This window comes from Pipistrellus hanaki (genome assembly GCF_964339955.1).
Source record: "Pipistrellus hanaki genome assembly, chromosome: 18".
Lineage (NCBI taxonomy): Eukaryota > Metazoa > Chordata > Mammalia > Chiroptera > Vespertilionidae > Pipistrellus > Pipistrellus hanaki.
The window spans coordinates 29,627,555-29,642,989 of NC_140520.1; the positions used below are offsets into that span (position 1 = coordinate 29,627,555).

At 52.5% G+C, this 15,435-nt stretch overlaps 1 long non-coding RNA gene across 1 annotated transcript in view; it reads left to right on the forward strand.

The window, feature by feature from the left end:
* The first annotated feature begins 11,474 nt into the window (after positions 1-11,474).
* The window catches only part of LOC311612404, a 31,314-nt gene continuing 27,353 nt past the window's right edge, over positions 11,475-15,435 (forward strand). Inside the window, exon 1 of the long non-coding RNA XR_014793291.1 lies at positions 11,475-11,670. This is a non-coding gene — a long non-coding RNA (uncharacterized lncRNA). The remainder of the gene's footprint in view (positions 11,671-15,435) is intronic.

The window sequence follows — 15,435 nt, forward strand, 5'->3', positions numbered from 1 at the left end:
CAGTGTTGTTCTGGATGGATCTGCTGAGGCAAGCTTTATAGACCTTGTGAAGTATGGGGTTTGTTTGCTTTTGTTTTGTTTCAAATATATTTCTGTTGATTTCAGAAAGGAAAGGAGAGGGAGAAAGAGAAAGAAATGTCAATGATGAGAGAAAATCAACAATCAGCTTCCTCCCACATGACCCTAACTGGGGATCGAGCCCACAACTGGGACACAGAGAATTGAACTGTGAACTCCTGGTTCATGGGTCGATGCTCAACCACTGAGCCACACTGGTTGAACTGAATTCTGTGCTTTATTTTGAAGGTAATAAATTATAATGTGGAGCCGCTGAACAGTCTGGTGTAGGGGAGTGACATAGTCAGATAGGCAGAACGTTCGCTGTGGCAGAGTGTGGAGCAGGGATTGCAGGAGCAGGCAGTTGCTAGTAGAGGGTAACTGCACTGTGGAAGGAAAGGGAAACGTGTGGTTGGGAGAAAAGTGGCTAATTGGAGGCACAGTGGGAAGCTATAATCAACTGGCTTTGTAATCAAGTAGGTGTAATGAAGGCAGTGTGGTCCTATAGATGAATGTCATTCTCAGGAGATGCATGTGGAAATATTCAGGAATGAAGTGTCATAAAATCCACAACTTTTATTATTATTATTATTATTATTATTAATCTTCAGTGGGGACATTTTCCCATTGATTTTTAGAGAGACTGGGAAAGACAGAGAGAAATATCGATGCAAGAAAAAGACATCAGTTGGTTGTCTCCTGCATGGGCCCTGATCAGAGCCTGGGCTGGGGAGGAGCCTACATTGAAGTACATGCCTTTGACTGGAATTGAACCCGGGACCCTTTGGTCCAAAGGCCAACACTCGATCCACTGAGCCAGAGTGGCTAGGGCCACAACTTCCTTTAAAATTCAGCATGTTCACACAAAAACTTCATATACACACATTGCACATCCGTGAGAAAGAGAGAGTAAAAAGGCAGGTGGCAGCTTAGTATTAGCATGAGGGGGGAAAAAGTGTATTTAGAGAGAGGAGGAGGGGAGAGAAAGCAAATGTGACACAAAACATCATCACCTGTGGATCTAGATGAAGTGATCTAGTCAATAGGGGACGATTTCACTCTTCTTTTACCTTTTCTGTAGGTTTGAAATGTTTCCAAAGAAAAAGATGGGGAAAATAATGAACAAAGAACCTTAGCACACTACTGGGTCTGAGAGAAAGCAGGAAGGGCAGCGAGGAATGGTCTCCCAAGTCAGTCTTGTTTTTTTTATGAGATGGAATCACAGGGGAGACAGGCTCGTGGGGAGGAGGATATGCTCAGTATGGAATGGGTGGGCTTCGAGGGGCCTTTGGGGTACAATAGGCAGTGTGCTAGCTCAAATTTCCAGAAGGGAACTGTGCCAGAGATGCAGACTGGGTGTCTTTTGAATCTAGGAATAGCCATTGAAGGTCTTTTACTATTACTGTGGCATTGAGGGTGTGAGGATGGAGCCCGGGAACCGCAGAGGAGGAGCTGTGGTGGACAGCCTCCAGGATGGCCCCAGCACTGCCCCCTTGTGTTCGTACCCTGGTGCAGCCCTCTCCCACATGGTACAGAGTTGGTCTGTGAACAGGGCAGAAGGGATACTGTGTCACTGCCAAGATTAGGTCATAGAAGACACGGAGGCTTCCATCACAGCCACATACACTCACTTCTCCTGGGTCCCTCTTTTGGGGGAAACCATCTGTCATGTCCTGAGCAGCCCCGTGGAGAGGCCCACGAGGGGACAAACTGCAATCGCCTGCCAACAGCCCTGTGAGGGAGCTCCAAAGAGCTTGGGCAGAGCCCTTCGTGAATGAATGAATGAATGAATGAAGAATGAATGAATGAATATAAGACTGCAGTGTCATGAGAGATTCAGAGCATAACAACCCAACTCAACTGCTCCACCCAGCTCAATTGCTCCCAAATACCTAACCCTAAGAAACGATGTGAGGTGGTCAGTACTGGTTCCAGCTGCTAACGTTGTGGGTAACTTCTTACACAATGACATAACCAATAAAGATGCCTCCGTGGACACTTAGAATGGGGGATCAAGGAGACACGAAAACATTGAGACTGGGGTCATGAGAAACCTGGGAAGAGAGGGTGCCACGGAGGAAGGTCTGGTACACAGGGTGAAAAGCTACCAAGCAGTAGAGGGAAGGCATTTTCAAAAAAGAGTGTGGCTGGTAACCTCGGTGAGAACAGCCAGTGGCGTGTGAGAGGGCAGAAACCGGAGGACGGTAGGCTGAAGAATAAGTAGTAACAAACGGTATAGCTTTCCCATTACCACCCTCCCTGGGGGGACACAAGTCACGTGCTAAGTATCATACTCCCCATCTGAGAGAGGAGGACACCGAGGTCACACTGGTACTTTGTGGTCAGATGCCCCCCACCCTCTATGTTGGTGGCCTACTTGAGGTTCTCGCATGCCCTATCATTTTGGTGCCCCCGCTGCCGGCTGCCCAGCTGGGATGGATGCGCCGTCATCTGGTTCTGCCTAACTCACCCCTCCCGCTCTCTGGTACTGGGAAGAAAACTGACAAGAGTGCAGAGCCATTCTTTCATTAATTCCACGGCTCTTTACTGAGCTCTTTGTAAGCCTCCGCTACCAGGCGAGCCTTTTTAATGAAACACGGGTGGGCTACCAACGAGATGTTTCACCTATGAAGCCGGCCCTCTACAAGCACAAGAAAATGGGCCTTATCCTTCCAGAGAGGGGACCCCTGCCCAAGGCTAAGTAAAGGACAGCAGCCATCAGCCGCTGCAGCACCAACCGAGGAGCCAATCAGAGCAGTCCCTCAGTGCTGATTAATAGCAATGGCTCCTCTGGAGTCTCATTCCTGAAGCTGTAGATAGGTGCCAATTTCTAGCTCTAACTCCACCTTAATGTCTTTGGCCTTCAGTCAATCAATTCACCTTCCCATGGCCCACACCACCACCCTCAGGAAGATTTCCTGGGGAAGGTTTGCCCCGTGAGTGGCACCTGCCTCAGAGCGGCTGGAGCTGCATGGAGTGACCACGTGGTGTGGTGGTCAAGCTCTCCGGCTTTGGGATCAGAGGCCTGTAGTGAGAATCCAGCTCTGAGGTGAGCTATGTGACTCTGAGCAGCTTATTTAAAAAAAAAAAAAAGAATCCTTTTCAATTCTTAGTCTCCTCATCTGGAAAAGATGGGGATAGTGACATATACCCCCTAGTGTTACCACAAGCCCCACAGGACGAAAACGTGTAAGTCATATGACTGCTACATTCCCTCATTCTAGGGTGGGACAGGACTCATCGCAGAAGTGCGTGGCTCCTTCGTGGAGGAAAACACGTGGGTGAACTTCTGTGGCTAAGGAAGCAGCGAGCACCCACACCCTCATCCGGCTCCATAGCGCCTTCTCTGCCCCTAGATTGAGAAGAGCCCCGAAGAGAGATGTTAGAGCTACGTTTATTCCTGCCCTAGAGTGATAGCAACCTGATGTGTTCAGGGAGAGGTGGGGGCAGGAGAGAGATGGGGAAGAAGGACGCTGGCAGGGGAAATAGCTGTGGGCGGGGCTCTGAGCAGCAGCACAGCTGGGAGAGAGGGCACGGGGCGAGGGAGGTGGGAGCTAGCGTCGGTGGCTCCTCCGTGGCGCCATGACCATTCTTTATAGCCTCAGACCTTCGGTGAGAGTCCTCCGCACCACGTGGCCCTGTGTTCTGGGGGCTTCGGGGTCGGAAGGAAAGGCAGAGGAAAGGGACTCAGCTTGCTGTGCGTGACAGTGAGGGGACAGGAGGGTGGCCTTGTCAGGGGGCGGGTGAAAGATGGAACTCAGCCAGAGCAGGAATTCATAAGGGAAAGCGATGGTGCCAATCTCAGCCCTTCCCCAGAATCCTTGGAAGTCTTAGGGGGTGGGATCTTGGGGGTTGGGTGGCAGGTGGGGAGACATCCCTCAAAATTTGGTGCGGGGACTGGTGCTATTTAAGGGAAACATGATCCAAGATGCCTGGTAAAAACCAGGTTATATAAGGATTACATGAGAGAATCAAGCAATTAGCGCAGAGCCTCGCCCAGGATAAGCACTCAACTGAAGGTAGCTCCTTATTATGATTTAGGGAGCAATTTCCTCTCTTCTCCTCCCATTCGAAGTTTAAGGGCACACCATCTACCTGAACATGATGATAGAGTCATTCATTTAGTCTACTAACATTTACCAAGTTCCTTCCATGCGTTTGATGAATTAAGTAATTTCAGGCAGTAGTGATTAGCATAGCTAACGTTATGGAGGGTTTAGTATGTGCTAGGCACTGTGCTGAGTACTTTACCTGCTTTATTTGATCCTCACAGCAATCCTAGGAAGGAGCAATTATATCCCCACGTTACCAATGAGGAAGCAGGCCCGGGGAGGTTGGGTGACTTGCTCAGACCACACAGCTGGCCAGTGGGAGAACCAAGGTTTGGACCTAGGTAGTCAATGTCAGTGCTGGCTTTTAAGCTCCATAACCAGGCTGTGTTTGAATGTAACTGACACACATGTGAGTTATGGCACACCAAGAGGGAGGACTCCAGAGAGGAGGGTCACGGGAGGTAAGCCAACACAATGGGTAGGATTTTCTTGCCTTCTTTTGTTCAATATCTCCCACCCCCTTTCTAGCTCTGAGCTCTCAAGATGGGGTGACATCAGAATCTCAACACTTGCCCTGGCTGGTTTGGCTCAGTGGATAGAGCATCGGCCTGCAGGCAGAAGTGCCTCCTGTTTGATTCCAGTTAAGGGCACCTGCCTGGGCTGCAGGCTTGATCCCCTGTAGGGGGTGTGCAGGAAGCAGCCAATCAATGATTCTCTCATCATTGATGTTTCTCTCCCTCTCCCTCTCCCTCTCCCTCTCCCTCTCCCTCTCCCTCTCCCTCTCCCTCTCCCTCTCCCTCTTCCTCTCCCTCCCTCTCTGATATCAACAAAAATATATTGGGGGTGGAGTGGGGTGAGGAAAGAATCCCAACACATGTCTATGCAGAGCTGCTGGTCAGCTGGTTGAATTCTCCCGTTCTGCCTCTGCTGACCATTAGCCAGGGGGAGGAGGAGAAGAGAGGAAAAGTCCCATGAAACCAACCAATAGATCATTGGAAGCTGACTCCGTGCCACACTGCAGCACCACAGCAATAAACAAATAAGTCACTTGGGGTGGGGGGTGGGGAATGACTTTCCTTTAATCAGCTATTAAAGGCTTGTACCACTAATTAGTCTATTAATTAGAACTGTTCTCATCCTTCCACATGTTATCAGCCTGCCAAGGCAGAGAAGACACAGCCCTGAGGGCAGAAGATAAGAGAAATAAGAAGGAGGCGATTCCAACAGCCGGGCGTGTGTGTATGTGTGTGTGTGTGTGTGTGTGTGTGTGTGTGTGTGTGTTTTGAAAGCACAGCTCTCAGTGCCCCAGGCATATCCACCTGCTGGTAGGAAAGGAACATTTTATCAAAAACCAAAGGGCTGTTGTCTTTGTTGAGCGGAAAAAGGGAAGAAGTGATTTAATCTTTAAAGAGAAAAACCACCAAACCACACACAGGGGGATCTCTGAAGGGTGCTTCCACGTGTGTTCCCTGGGGCACTGGCAACGGTGAGAAACAAACACGCTTTGTGTAAAGGCAACGTTACCAGAAGAGCCAGGAGCACAGGGCTCTGCGCCCTGACGCCCGAGCGTGCACATCTTAGAATTCGCACACATTGAGTCCCTACTATGTGCCAGGCACCACCACCTTTCTTTATTTTTTTAAAAAATATATATATTATTGATTTTTTCAGAGAGGAAGAGAGAGAGAGAGAGAGAGAGAGAGAGAGAGAGAGAGAGAGGAGAGAGAGAGAGAGAGAGAGAGAGAGAGAGAGAGAGAGAGAGAGAAACATCAATGATGAGAATCATTGATTGGCTGCCTCCTACATGCTCCCTACTAGGGATGGAGCCCATAACCCAGGCATGTGGCCTTCGCTGGAATCGAACCTGGGACCCTTCAGTCCGCAGGCCAATGCTCTAGGCCACCTTCTTTCTTTAAAAAAAATTTTTTTAATTGATTTCAGAGAGGAAAGGAGGAGAGAGAGGTAGAAACATCAATGATGAGAGAGAGTCATTGATCGGCTGCCTCTTGCACACCCCACATTGGGAACTGAGCCTGAAACCAGAGCATGTGCCCTGACTGTGAATTGAACTGTGACCGTAGGTTGATGTTCAACCACTGAGCCATACCGGCCAGGCTCCACCTTCTAACATCTAACATCTTGTTTGACGGTTTCATCGACATTCTTAGAATGCTCTGGAGTTATTGCTGGGAGACACCACCACCACCACCACCACCTCACAGCTGGAGTCCGCAAAAGGTGGCTCTTACCCTCCTTCCTGGCTCTCAGTGGTCCAAGCCCCCTGACCACCAAGGGCTTGGAAAAGCTTCTCATCACTGGGGCTGACGATGACATACCAACCCAAATTCACAAATCATTCCTCAATGGTGCAAACAGGCTCTGAGCCCCTCAGCTCCCCAGGTCCCTGGGAGGGGCTCGGTGGGGAGGACGATGGCCTTCTTAGTCCTTTCTTCTCTGTTCTGGCCCCTCCGCGCCTCTCCATCCTCCCCGGTTACTACACAGACCACCCCATGCACCCGGGAATGACAACCAGAACACCAGGTGGGGCGTGATTTCTCCACCAGCAGCGGCCCAGCGGCAGCTGTTTGGTTATCTCAGTGCAGCCTGGTGCGGTTGATGGTGATGGATCCCATTTCGCAGCAGGGAAAACTGTGGCTCAGAGGGGTTAAGCGCTCTGGCCAGGTTCCCACAGGCGGTGACAAAGCACTTAGCGAGCGCTCAGGAAATACTGCTGACAGGCAGCACTGGAAATACGGAGGCAGGAAGAGATCGCCAGCTTCGGGGGAACCTCAGAGCCCGCAGAGGTCCAGCTGTGCGGTGAAAGGGGGCTGTCAATCAAGGTAACCCCTCCGGGGGGCGGGGGGAGCAGGGCCAGAGATGGGGAACATAGGGTCAACGCAAAGGTCAATTGCTCCGGATCCTACTCCTTTCTGCCCTGATTTCTGTGGTTATAAACTTTATGCCAACAACCCATCACACACACTCCCATCCGCAAAAAAAGAAGAAGAAAAAAAAAAAACCCTTTCAGAAATGGTAAGCAGTGACATTTGCAAGTTTCCTGATCCCCGAATGTCAACATGCATGTGTCCGTCCCCACACTGCTTCCTGCTTTGGGTGTGGAGAGAGGGGCAGGGGTGGTGCATGGAGAGCGCCCGGGCCTGGGCTGGGGACCCAGAGACAAGGCTCTGTTCCCTGGCAACCAGCGAGGTGACCTTATGCAAATGGCTTTCCACTGTCCTCCTTCAGTTTCCTCGTATGCAAAATGGCAAATGGCAGTTGCCCACCTCAGAATGTTATTGTGAAGATCAGGTGAAGTCACGTAACACGGCTCCCGGCGCTTCAAAAGTACGAGGGCCTCCGCCTCTATCTCTGCCAAGATAAGAGAAACCCCAAGTCGTATTCTCCCCATTTTCCAGTGGAGGACATAGAAGACTCCGGAAAACCGAGGCGGTCCCTCATTCAAAAGCAGTAGGGCTGGTCCCACCCTGGCTGACCCCTCGGATCCTGCCTCTGCCCCAGAGTCTCTCATCGGAGTCTGTCTGTATCCGGTTCAAAGCTCTGATTTGTTCAATCAGTACTTGTGTTCCTGCCTGGCAGGCACCTGGCCTTGTGCTGGGATTAAGGACGCTCTGCAAAGCTCCTAGTCTGACAGGGAAAGCAGACATCGCGGGAGGCAATGCTGTGCAGGGAGTGTGATGTAGCAGGGGTGGGCAGGGTGGTCCAAGAGAAAGTAGCCTCATAAAGAAATTCGGGGAAGAGGGGTCTCATCTCAAGATGGCAAAGGTCAAATATGGAAGCAAGGTCAGAGGAAGAGGGTGGGGGATTCCTGCGGGCCTCCTGTTTTCTCAACTTCCTCTGGTTACTTAAGAGCTGTTTGTCAAGGGCATGCCCTGTGAGGCACCGTCCCAGCTGGAGGAGGGGGAAACTGACCTCAAAAGTGTTTATAATCTAGAACAGAGGTTCCCAAACTTGTTTGGGCCGTAGACCCCTTGCCATGTTTTTCGGTTTTGGGTAGACCCACTACTTACCTGATATTGATTTTTTTGTAAATTTCTAACTGTAGTGAAGTTTAGTGTTAAAATTTAATAAAAAATAATGTACCTACTTTTCTCCGGCATTCTCAAACAAAATAACACTGATTCACTATAATTTGTATGATAAACTACCAGTTTATATTTTTTTAAATATTTTCTCAGCACTTTCCTATTCAAGATTCAGGAAACGAATGAACGTATTTTTCTCACATTCATATTTATAGAGTGACGAATTGAACAAGTCGGTGCAAGTTCGCGAAGCTTTGAGACAAAAATTGGCAAGAATGTTTACTGCGCGTATGCTTGTAACAAGATGATACTGGTATATCATTATGTGCAGGTTTTTATCCTACAACTTACACAATTTTATAAACATATATAATAAATTTTTTACTTCATAGGTACTTTTATAAATAATTTATATGTTTTTATATTATAAGATAATATGATGTAAGTAAATAGGTACTATCAGTGTATGTTGAGATCCACTATCGTGGACCCCCATTTTCATTTCATGGACCCCCAAATTTTTTTTTCGCTGACGTAGACCCCTTGCAGGTTGTCATAGACCCCTGGGGGTCGATATAGATCACTTTGGGAATCACTGATCTAGAAGAAGCCATAAGACAGCCAACCACAAAACTAACTAGACGTCCTCGAGTATGGCATGAATAGACACAAATGGCATAAAGAACGTGTGCCCTTCCGAAACCGGTTTAGCTCAGTGGATAAAGCGTCGACCTGTGGACTGAAAGGTCCCAGGTTTAATTCCAGTCAAGGGCATGTACCTTTGTTGTGGGCACATCCCCAGCAGGGGGTGTGCAGGAGGCAGTTGATCGATGTTCCTCTCTCATCGGTGTTTCTAACTCTCTATCCCTCTCCCTTCCTCTCTGTAAAAAATCAATAAAATAAAATAAAAAAAATAAAAAGAACTTGTGCCCAGAAAACACAGGGGATGGACTGCACTTCCGAGTGTGACAACCGGGGAGAACAGGGCTGGGAGCCGGTCTGAAAGGGGAGTCGGGGTTGCTGTAGGCAGACATGCAGGCCTGAGGCGTGGAGGACACATCCCTGAGGAGGAGCACAGCCTAAGCAACGCTGGTTCAGGCCAGCGCCAGCGCCATCTCCCGCGGTCTCAGGGCGTCTTCTCGGAAGGAGTGCGGAAGCCGGGGTGCACGGAGTTCGGGGATGTCTGGGAATTCCCGCCATGCACGGTTGTGATTATGGATGGGTGTGCCCTTTCCTGGAGCCAGGGCCCATGGCTCTTTTCCACATCTCCAAAGGGTCCACATCTGAGAAAAGGGTAGACACCAGTCCTCCAAATCTTCCAAATAAGAACAAATTAGAATACGGGTGGACTGGGGCCTCTATTTTGTGTCTCTCTGTGTGTGTGTGTGTGTGTGTGTGTGTGTGTGTGTGTTTTAAACAACAAGGTAGCTCTGGAAGTGACCTGTGCACACCTCGCAGCTCTAGACAGGACCAGGGAGGTCTTGGCATGCCAGCCTCCAGAACTGCCTGCCATTTGCCCACCCCTGACCCCACACCCCCATTTTCCAAGGTGAGTCAGCACCCTCACCCCATCACCCCAGTCTCCATTTGCCCAGAGGGAAATATGGAAGCAAGGTCAGACGAAGGGGGGGGGGGGGGCCTCAGGACGTCCTTTTGCATAGGCTTCGCCTCTCCTTCAGAATCGGGGTGGCTGGGAGGCGCCCCGCCCTAAGGCCGGAGGGGGTCAGAATGACCCGTCAGCCTCCCACCCCACAGCAGCAAGCCTAGGTCAAATTCTGGGAATTTCCAAAGCGGCTGGCAGGCAGCGCTGCGTCAGATTTTCCCGGACGCCAGCCTGCAGTGCCCGCCGCGGCCGCTGGGTGGCGCGACGCGGGGCGCGGAGCGTGGGAAACACGGGCGCGGGCAGGCTGAGCTCACACGCCCGCCCGGGCAGCGGCGTCCGCCCGCAGCGGCTGCGCAGCGCGCACCTCCCGCGGGGCGCTCGGCTGGACGGACGGCCGGGCGGGTGGCGCAGCCCCCGTGGGGGAAAGCCGCCGCGGGAGGTAAGAGCAGAGCTCCGGCCAGGTGCGGGGGGTGGGGGGGGGGTGTGTGCAAGGAGGGTGCCCCGTGGGCCGGGCCTGCGGGCGATCTCGGGGAGCCCAGTGCAGGGGTGGGGGGGCCCTAGGGACCGTGCACCCGCCCCGCCGCCCCACCCCCGCTGCGGTGCGGCCTCCGGGCGCCACTGCCTCCGCAGCGTGGGTGGCAGCGGTCCCGGGCCTGGAGCGGCCCCGGGCGGCCCCCGGGGGCCAGCAGGGCGGGGGAGGTGGAGGATCAGCCCCCTGGGGTGTCCGGGGCGCCCCGGCCGGCTCCCCACTTTGCATCTCTGCGCTCCGCAGTGGGCGTGGCGGCCCTTGGCTGCAGCGGGGGCGCCCGGACTTGGGGGAGGCTGCGGGGGATGGAGAGCGCTGCTGAGACAGGTGGTTGAGGGGGCGAGAGAGGGTGCGCAGAGGCTCCTGATAGGAATGCGTATTCCCCCCACCTCCTTCTGCAGGGGGATCGGAGGGGCATGTGGAGGAGGAGGAAGGGGGGAGACCAGTGGCATAGCTCAGGAGAGGGCAGGCGCTATCAGGGGGAACGGGGCGGGGGAGGGGGAGAAGAAGGATGCTATTGGGCTCTGCTCTGTCCAGTTCCCCCCACCCCCACATAATAAAGTGGGTGTGAAGGCGAGGATGGAGGAGTTTGATGGAGACCCGGCCCAGAACTGTCCTAAACTGCCCAGAGCCAGGCACCTGGCTCCTGCGTGCATGTCTGAGAGCCCCAGACTCAGAGCACTCTGCAGACTTGGGCAGGAGCTGGGGGGGGGGGGTGGGGGGGTGGGGAGAGAGAAGGGAGCAGGGGCAGGAAGGTCAGAGATTGAAGCTTTAGCAACTGAAGCAGCCCCGGAGATAGGGGCTGGGAGGAGAGGAGGGAGGTGGGTCCCGAGGCAAGGGGCTCTCCAGGCCTCCAGCCCAAGTCCATAGGTGGTTGGTTGGTTGGCTGGTTGGCTGGTCAGGATGTGGTGGGAGGAGGGGAGGGGGGGACTTAGAGACATTGGGTAATGTCCTTAGGGCGCCCCCCCCCCCCTTAGCTTTATTTGCAGCCCTAGAGCGAAATTTGGGATTCATCATTTGCCAAATGTGCACCATTTTTTTTTCTTCCCCTTTTGGTTTGGTGTGTGTTTTAGAGGACCGGAGGAGGACAGACGGAGGGGACAGAGGGACGCCGGCCCAGCCAATCCTGAGCTGCTGCAGCCCCCCCCGCCCCCCCCCCCCCCCCCCCCCCCCCCCCCCGCCAGTACCCTGTTCTGTGCATGGACCCAGAGGAGGGGCTGCTGGCTCCCGGCCCTCCCCTGCCTGCCTGTGGCCCCCTGGCTGCTCCCCTGTGGGCAGGGCAGCCGGCCCACCTGAGGCTGAAGGGGCAGAGGCTGGCATGGGCCGGCGCGGTGATGGTGCTGCAGCCCCTCCCTGTTGCCCAGCGTGGGAAGAAGAATGCAGAGCCAGGCAAGTCTGTGTGTGTGTGTGTGTGTGTGTGTGTGTCCTCTGGGGTGGAAGGAGCAGGTATAGACAGGGCCGGGGCAGCCGGGGCAGCCAGGGCCTGGCGATCCTTTTTGGCATTGCTGGCGAGAAGGCTGTTCCTTCCAGCCCCTTGGGTTTGGTTCCGCCCCTGCGTGCTCATTGGTGCTGCCATGTTATATAACGCTTATATAACCTCCCAGGGCAGGCGCCCTGGCTCCACTCAGGTCACGCAGACACTGGGGCTGTGGGGGAGGCAGGATCTGTGGAAGCTTGTGGGTAGAACGGCTCCCCCCCCCTGCTCCCCCGCTCCCCCATTCTCAACCTGGCTCGTTCATTCTCCTGATCCCGGACATAGGAGGGAGAACGGAAAACAGAGGCCCACTCCATGCCAGCTGTCTCAGGCTGAGAAGGGGGGTGGGGGTGGCTGGGCAGTCTTCCTCACCTTCTCGCCCTCTAGTCCCTGTGGCCCAAGAGCCTGTGGTGGAGTGGATGCCACTCTGGTGCTTTGAGATCAGCTTTTTTTTTTGTACGTGGGGACCCCTCCACCCACCCGGGCATGGCAGATGGGTGTGGTGAGATGATCCCTGGTGAGATGTTGCAGTAGAAGGATATATGGTCCATAGTGTTGGTTAAAGAGAGGCAGACATGAGCTCTGCCTCGGAGGTTTTGAGCAAGGGTGACCAGGAAGATGGTGGTGGCATTATAAAAAACAAACAAACAAAAAAAACAAAAAAAGCAGGTGCGGGCCTGGGGGCTAGGGGATGGTCAGGGAAGGGTGCACAGGGGAGTGGATCGGGAAGCAAAGATAAACATGGTGTTCTTTTACTGTACTCTCCACTGGGCTGTCCCTGGTTACCAGGGCAACAGAAGCAGTGATGAAAATCATGCCTTTTCCTTCAGTGGAAAAATTTGGCTCCTCCTCCTACCCCCTTCCTTCTCTCATCGCCTGCGACCCATGGGGAGGGCGGTGTCTCCAGGGATCAGAGACCTCGGCATATCTTCGTCATTGCCCCCCAGTACCCGGTTTTTAGAGATTATCCCCCCCCCCCGCCCCTGCTTCCTGCATCCCTGCCTCCCCCCGGAGCCTGGCAGTTACGTAGGAGTTGGAGTGGATGGAGGGGGGAGGGCATGGACGTCACTGCAGCACAGGGCGGGCGAGCAGTGCGTGGGCAGGGATGTGGATGCAGGCATGACTGGCACATGACGGGGGTTAGGCATCGATCGGCCGGATGGAGCCTGTTTCTGAGATGGCGGGCGGGAAGGGTGGGTGGGATGACGGAGGCCTGCGGGGCCTGGCATTCTGGGCTCACAGGAGGCATCGGAAGGCCCTGAGGTTTTTCCTGTGTGGCCACGGCTCCTGAGGAGAGCTGGGATTCATCCATTCCGCACGGGTCGGGTGCCTGCCATGTTGGGTCAGGTTCTGGGAATTGGGGAGGAGACAGGTCAAGGACTGGGCCTTGACCTTGAGGAGATTGTGGTGGGTGGCAGAAGGATGGGGGATCCGGGGGAAGGTCAGCCTGGCCTTTTTACAAGCTTAGAGTCTGGGCCCCAGGCAGAAGACGGGCAGTATTCCAGGCCGGGGGGTGATGGATGCGGGCGGAGCCTGTGGGAATGCAGAGGAAGAGGTAACTGCGAGAGCCATTTTGGCTTGGGGACAGGAGAGGGGGAGGGAAGGCACGGACATGTTGAGCCTTAGTGATGGACAGAAATAGAAAAATCAGGGCTCAGACTTCTTTGAGGGCAGCCATGTTTGTTTAGGTTTTAGACACGATGCATCGCAGTCGGCGGCAGGGTGCCCACCCGGGTAGATATGTGTATGGTCAGGCAAATGGAGTTTGCCAGGGAACTCTGTTCTGGAAGGAGATTTGGAGGACATGGTTGTGAAGCTCTGAAGGTGCGCGGCTGTTGAGAAAGGGTGTGGCCCAGCACTGGGTGAGGCTGTGTGTCTTGTTCTTGTTTGTGATCCCAGGGCCCGCCCAGACTGCTGGACCAGTTTCTGCTCACGAACACCCACGTCTCCTACCAAACCACACCCTTTGTGGAAGTTCAGGTTTCTATTTAAGTTTTCTTTTCTCTAATAACTATGACCAGGAGGATAGGTCCTGGAAAGATTATATATAGAGAGAGAGAGGCCCGATGCGCAAAATTCGTGCAAGGGGCTCAGCCCTCACAGCCTTGGCTTTGTCCAGAAGGATATCTGGTCTAATTAGCATATTATGCTTATATTATATCCTATATAATAAAAGCATAATATGCAAATTGACCATACGGTGGAACGACCATTTGAATGACTATCTGGACAACCATCTGGGACCACACTATGACATCCACTGGCACCAGGCCAGCCAAGGCGGGCGTGATGTGATTGGTCGGGGCCCAGCCATTGCCTTGTGATCATTCCTCAGAGGGAGGCTGAGGCCACCAGCCCGCAGGCTGCAGTGGGTGGGCGGAGCCTCCCTCTGCGAGCTAAGCCAGGGTCCTGGGTGCCAGAGGGAAGCTGGAGGAAGGAAGGCCTATTCTTGCATGAATTTCATGCACTGGGCTTCTAATATATATATATATATATCATATATGTATATATATATGAAATATGTATATGTATATATGTGAAATATTTCATATATATACACGTATACATATTTCATATATATACATATATATATATATTTTTTTACCCTCTCCAAGCTCTCTCCTTGACCTCTGCTCTTAGAGGTTACTGAAAGTTCCCAGGATGTGGTATAGAGATGTGTCATAGGCCTTTAGCCTCCACCAGCAAGACTGTAGATTCTGGTTCCTTTCCAGTCATCCCTCTAGAGCAGCAATTTTCAACTGGTGTGTTACAAGAAATTTTAAAACATGCAGTACTCAACTATTTAGTCAGGGTCACTGACCTCTTTTCCCTTAGATTGTAAAAAAAAAAAAAAAAAAAAAAAAGACAACAGCCAACACAAAAATAGCTGTCTGGTGTGAATGCCCTGTCTTGAACCATCATATGGAGCTGTATCTTATTGGTCATGTCGCAGAATAAGATTGCTTCTGATTTGTTCATTCTTGGTACCAGAAATCCTTCTATACAAGTATAGGCACCTGATTTGTGTAAAAAGTCACTTTGGAGCAAAAAGGGTAGGTAATTACTTTTTTAAAAAATAAATCAATCAAAATATACCTTTTTTTTTTTTATCAGGTTAGCAAAACATATTTTTTTGAATGTTAGTAATTAGTTTATGAGTGCCACAAGATGGAAAAGGTTGAAAATCTCTGCTCTGGGGGATTAAGAGCACTGGACAGCATCAGGAAGCCTTTGCCAGTTACATGGTCTTGGGCAGGTCACTTCCTTTCCCAGACCCTAGGTCTTCTCACCTCTAAAGCCTTTGGGTTTGGTGTCCAAAGCTTTTACCTCTTTGCCCAGGGTTTCTGATGCAAGCCTGACTTTTCTTCTGGTACAAGCAGCCCAGACTTCTTTCGTGTCTTGTGGGAGGGAGCAGCAGGAATAGAGGCCTGGTCCCCAGAATAGGCCCCTGTCTCCAGACTGGGGGGCAGTCCTCCCGGTGGAGGGCCTCTATTCCTCTAGGGCAGTGTTTCCCAAACTTTTGACATATGTCTACCCCTTCTATAATTTTCGTAACGCTGAGTACCCCTCATACTCATGAGAACGTAGAATTAGGCGCAGCTAAGCACGGTGCAGTGCTTATCCCCACCAAACTCCGGTGCAACGCGTACCCCCACCAAACTCTTCCCGTGCCCCTGGGG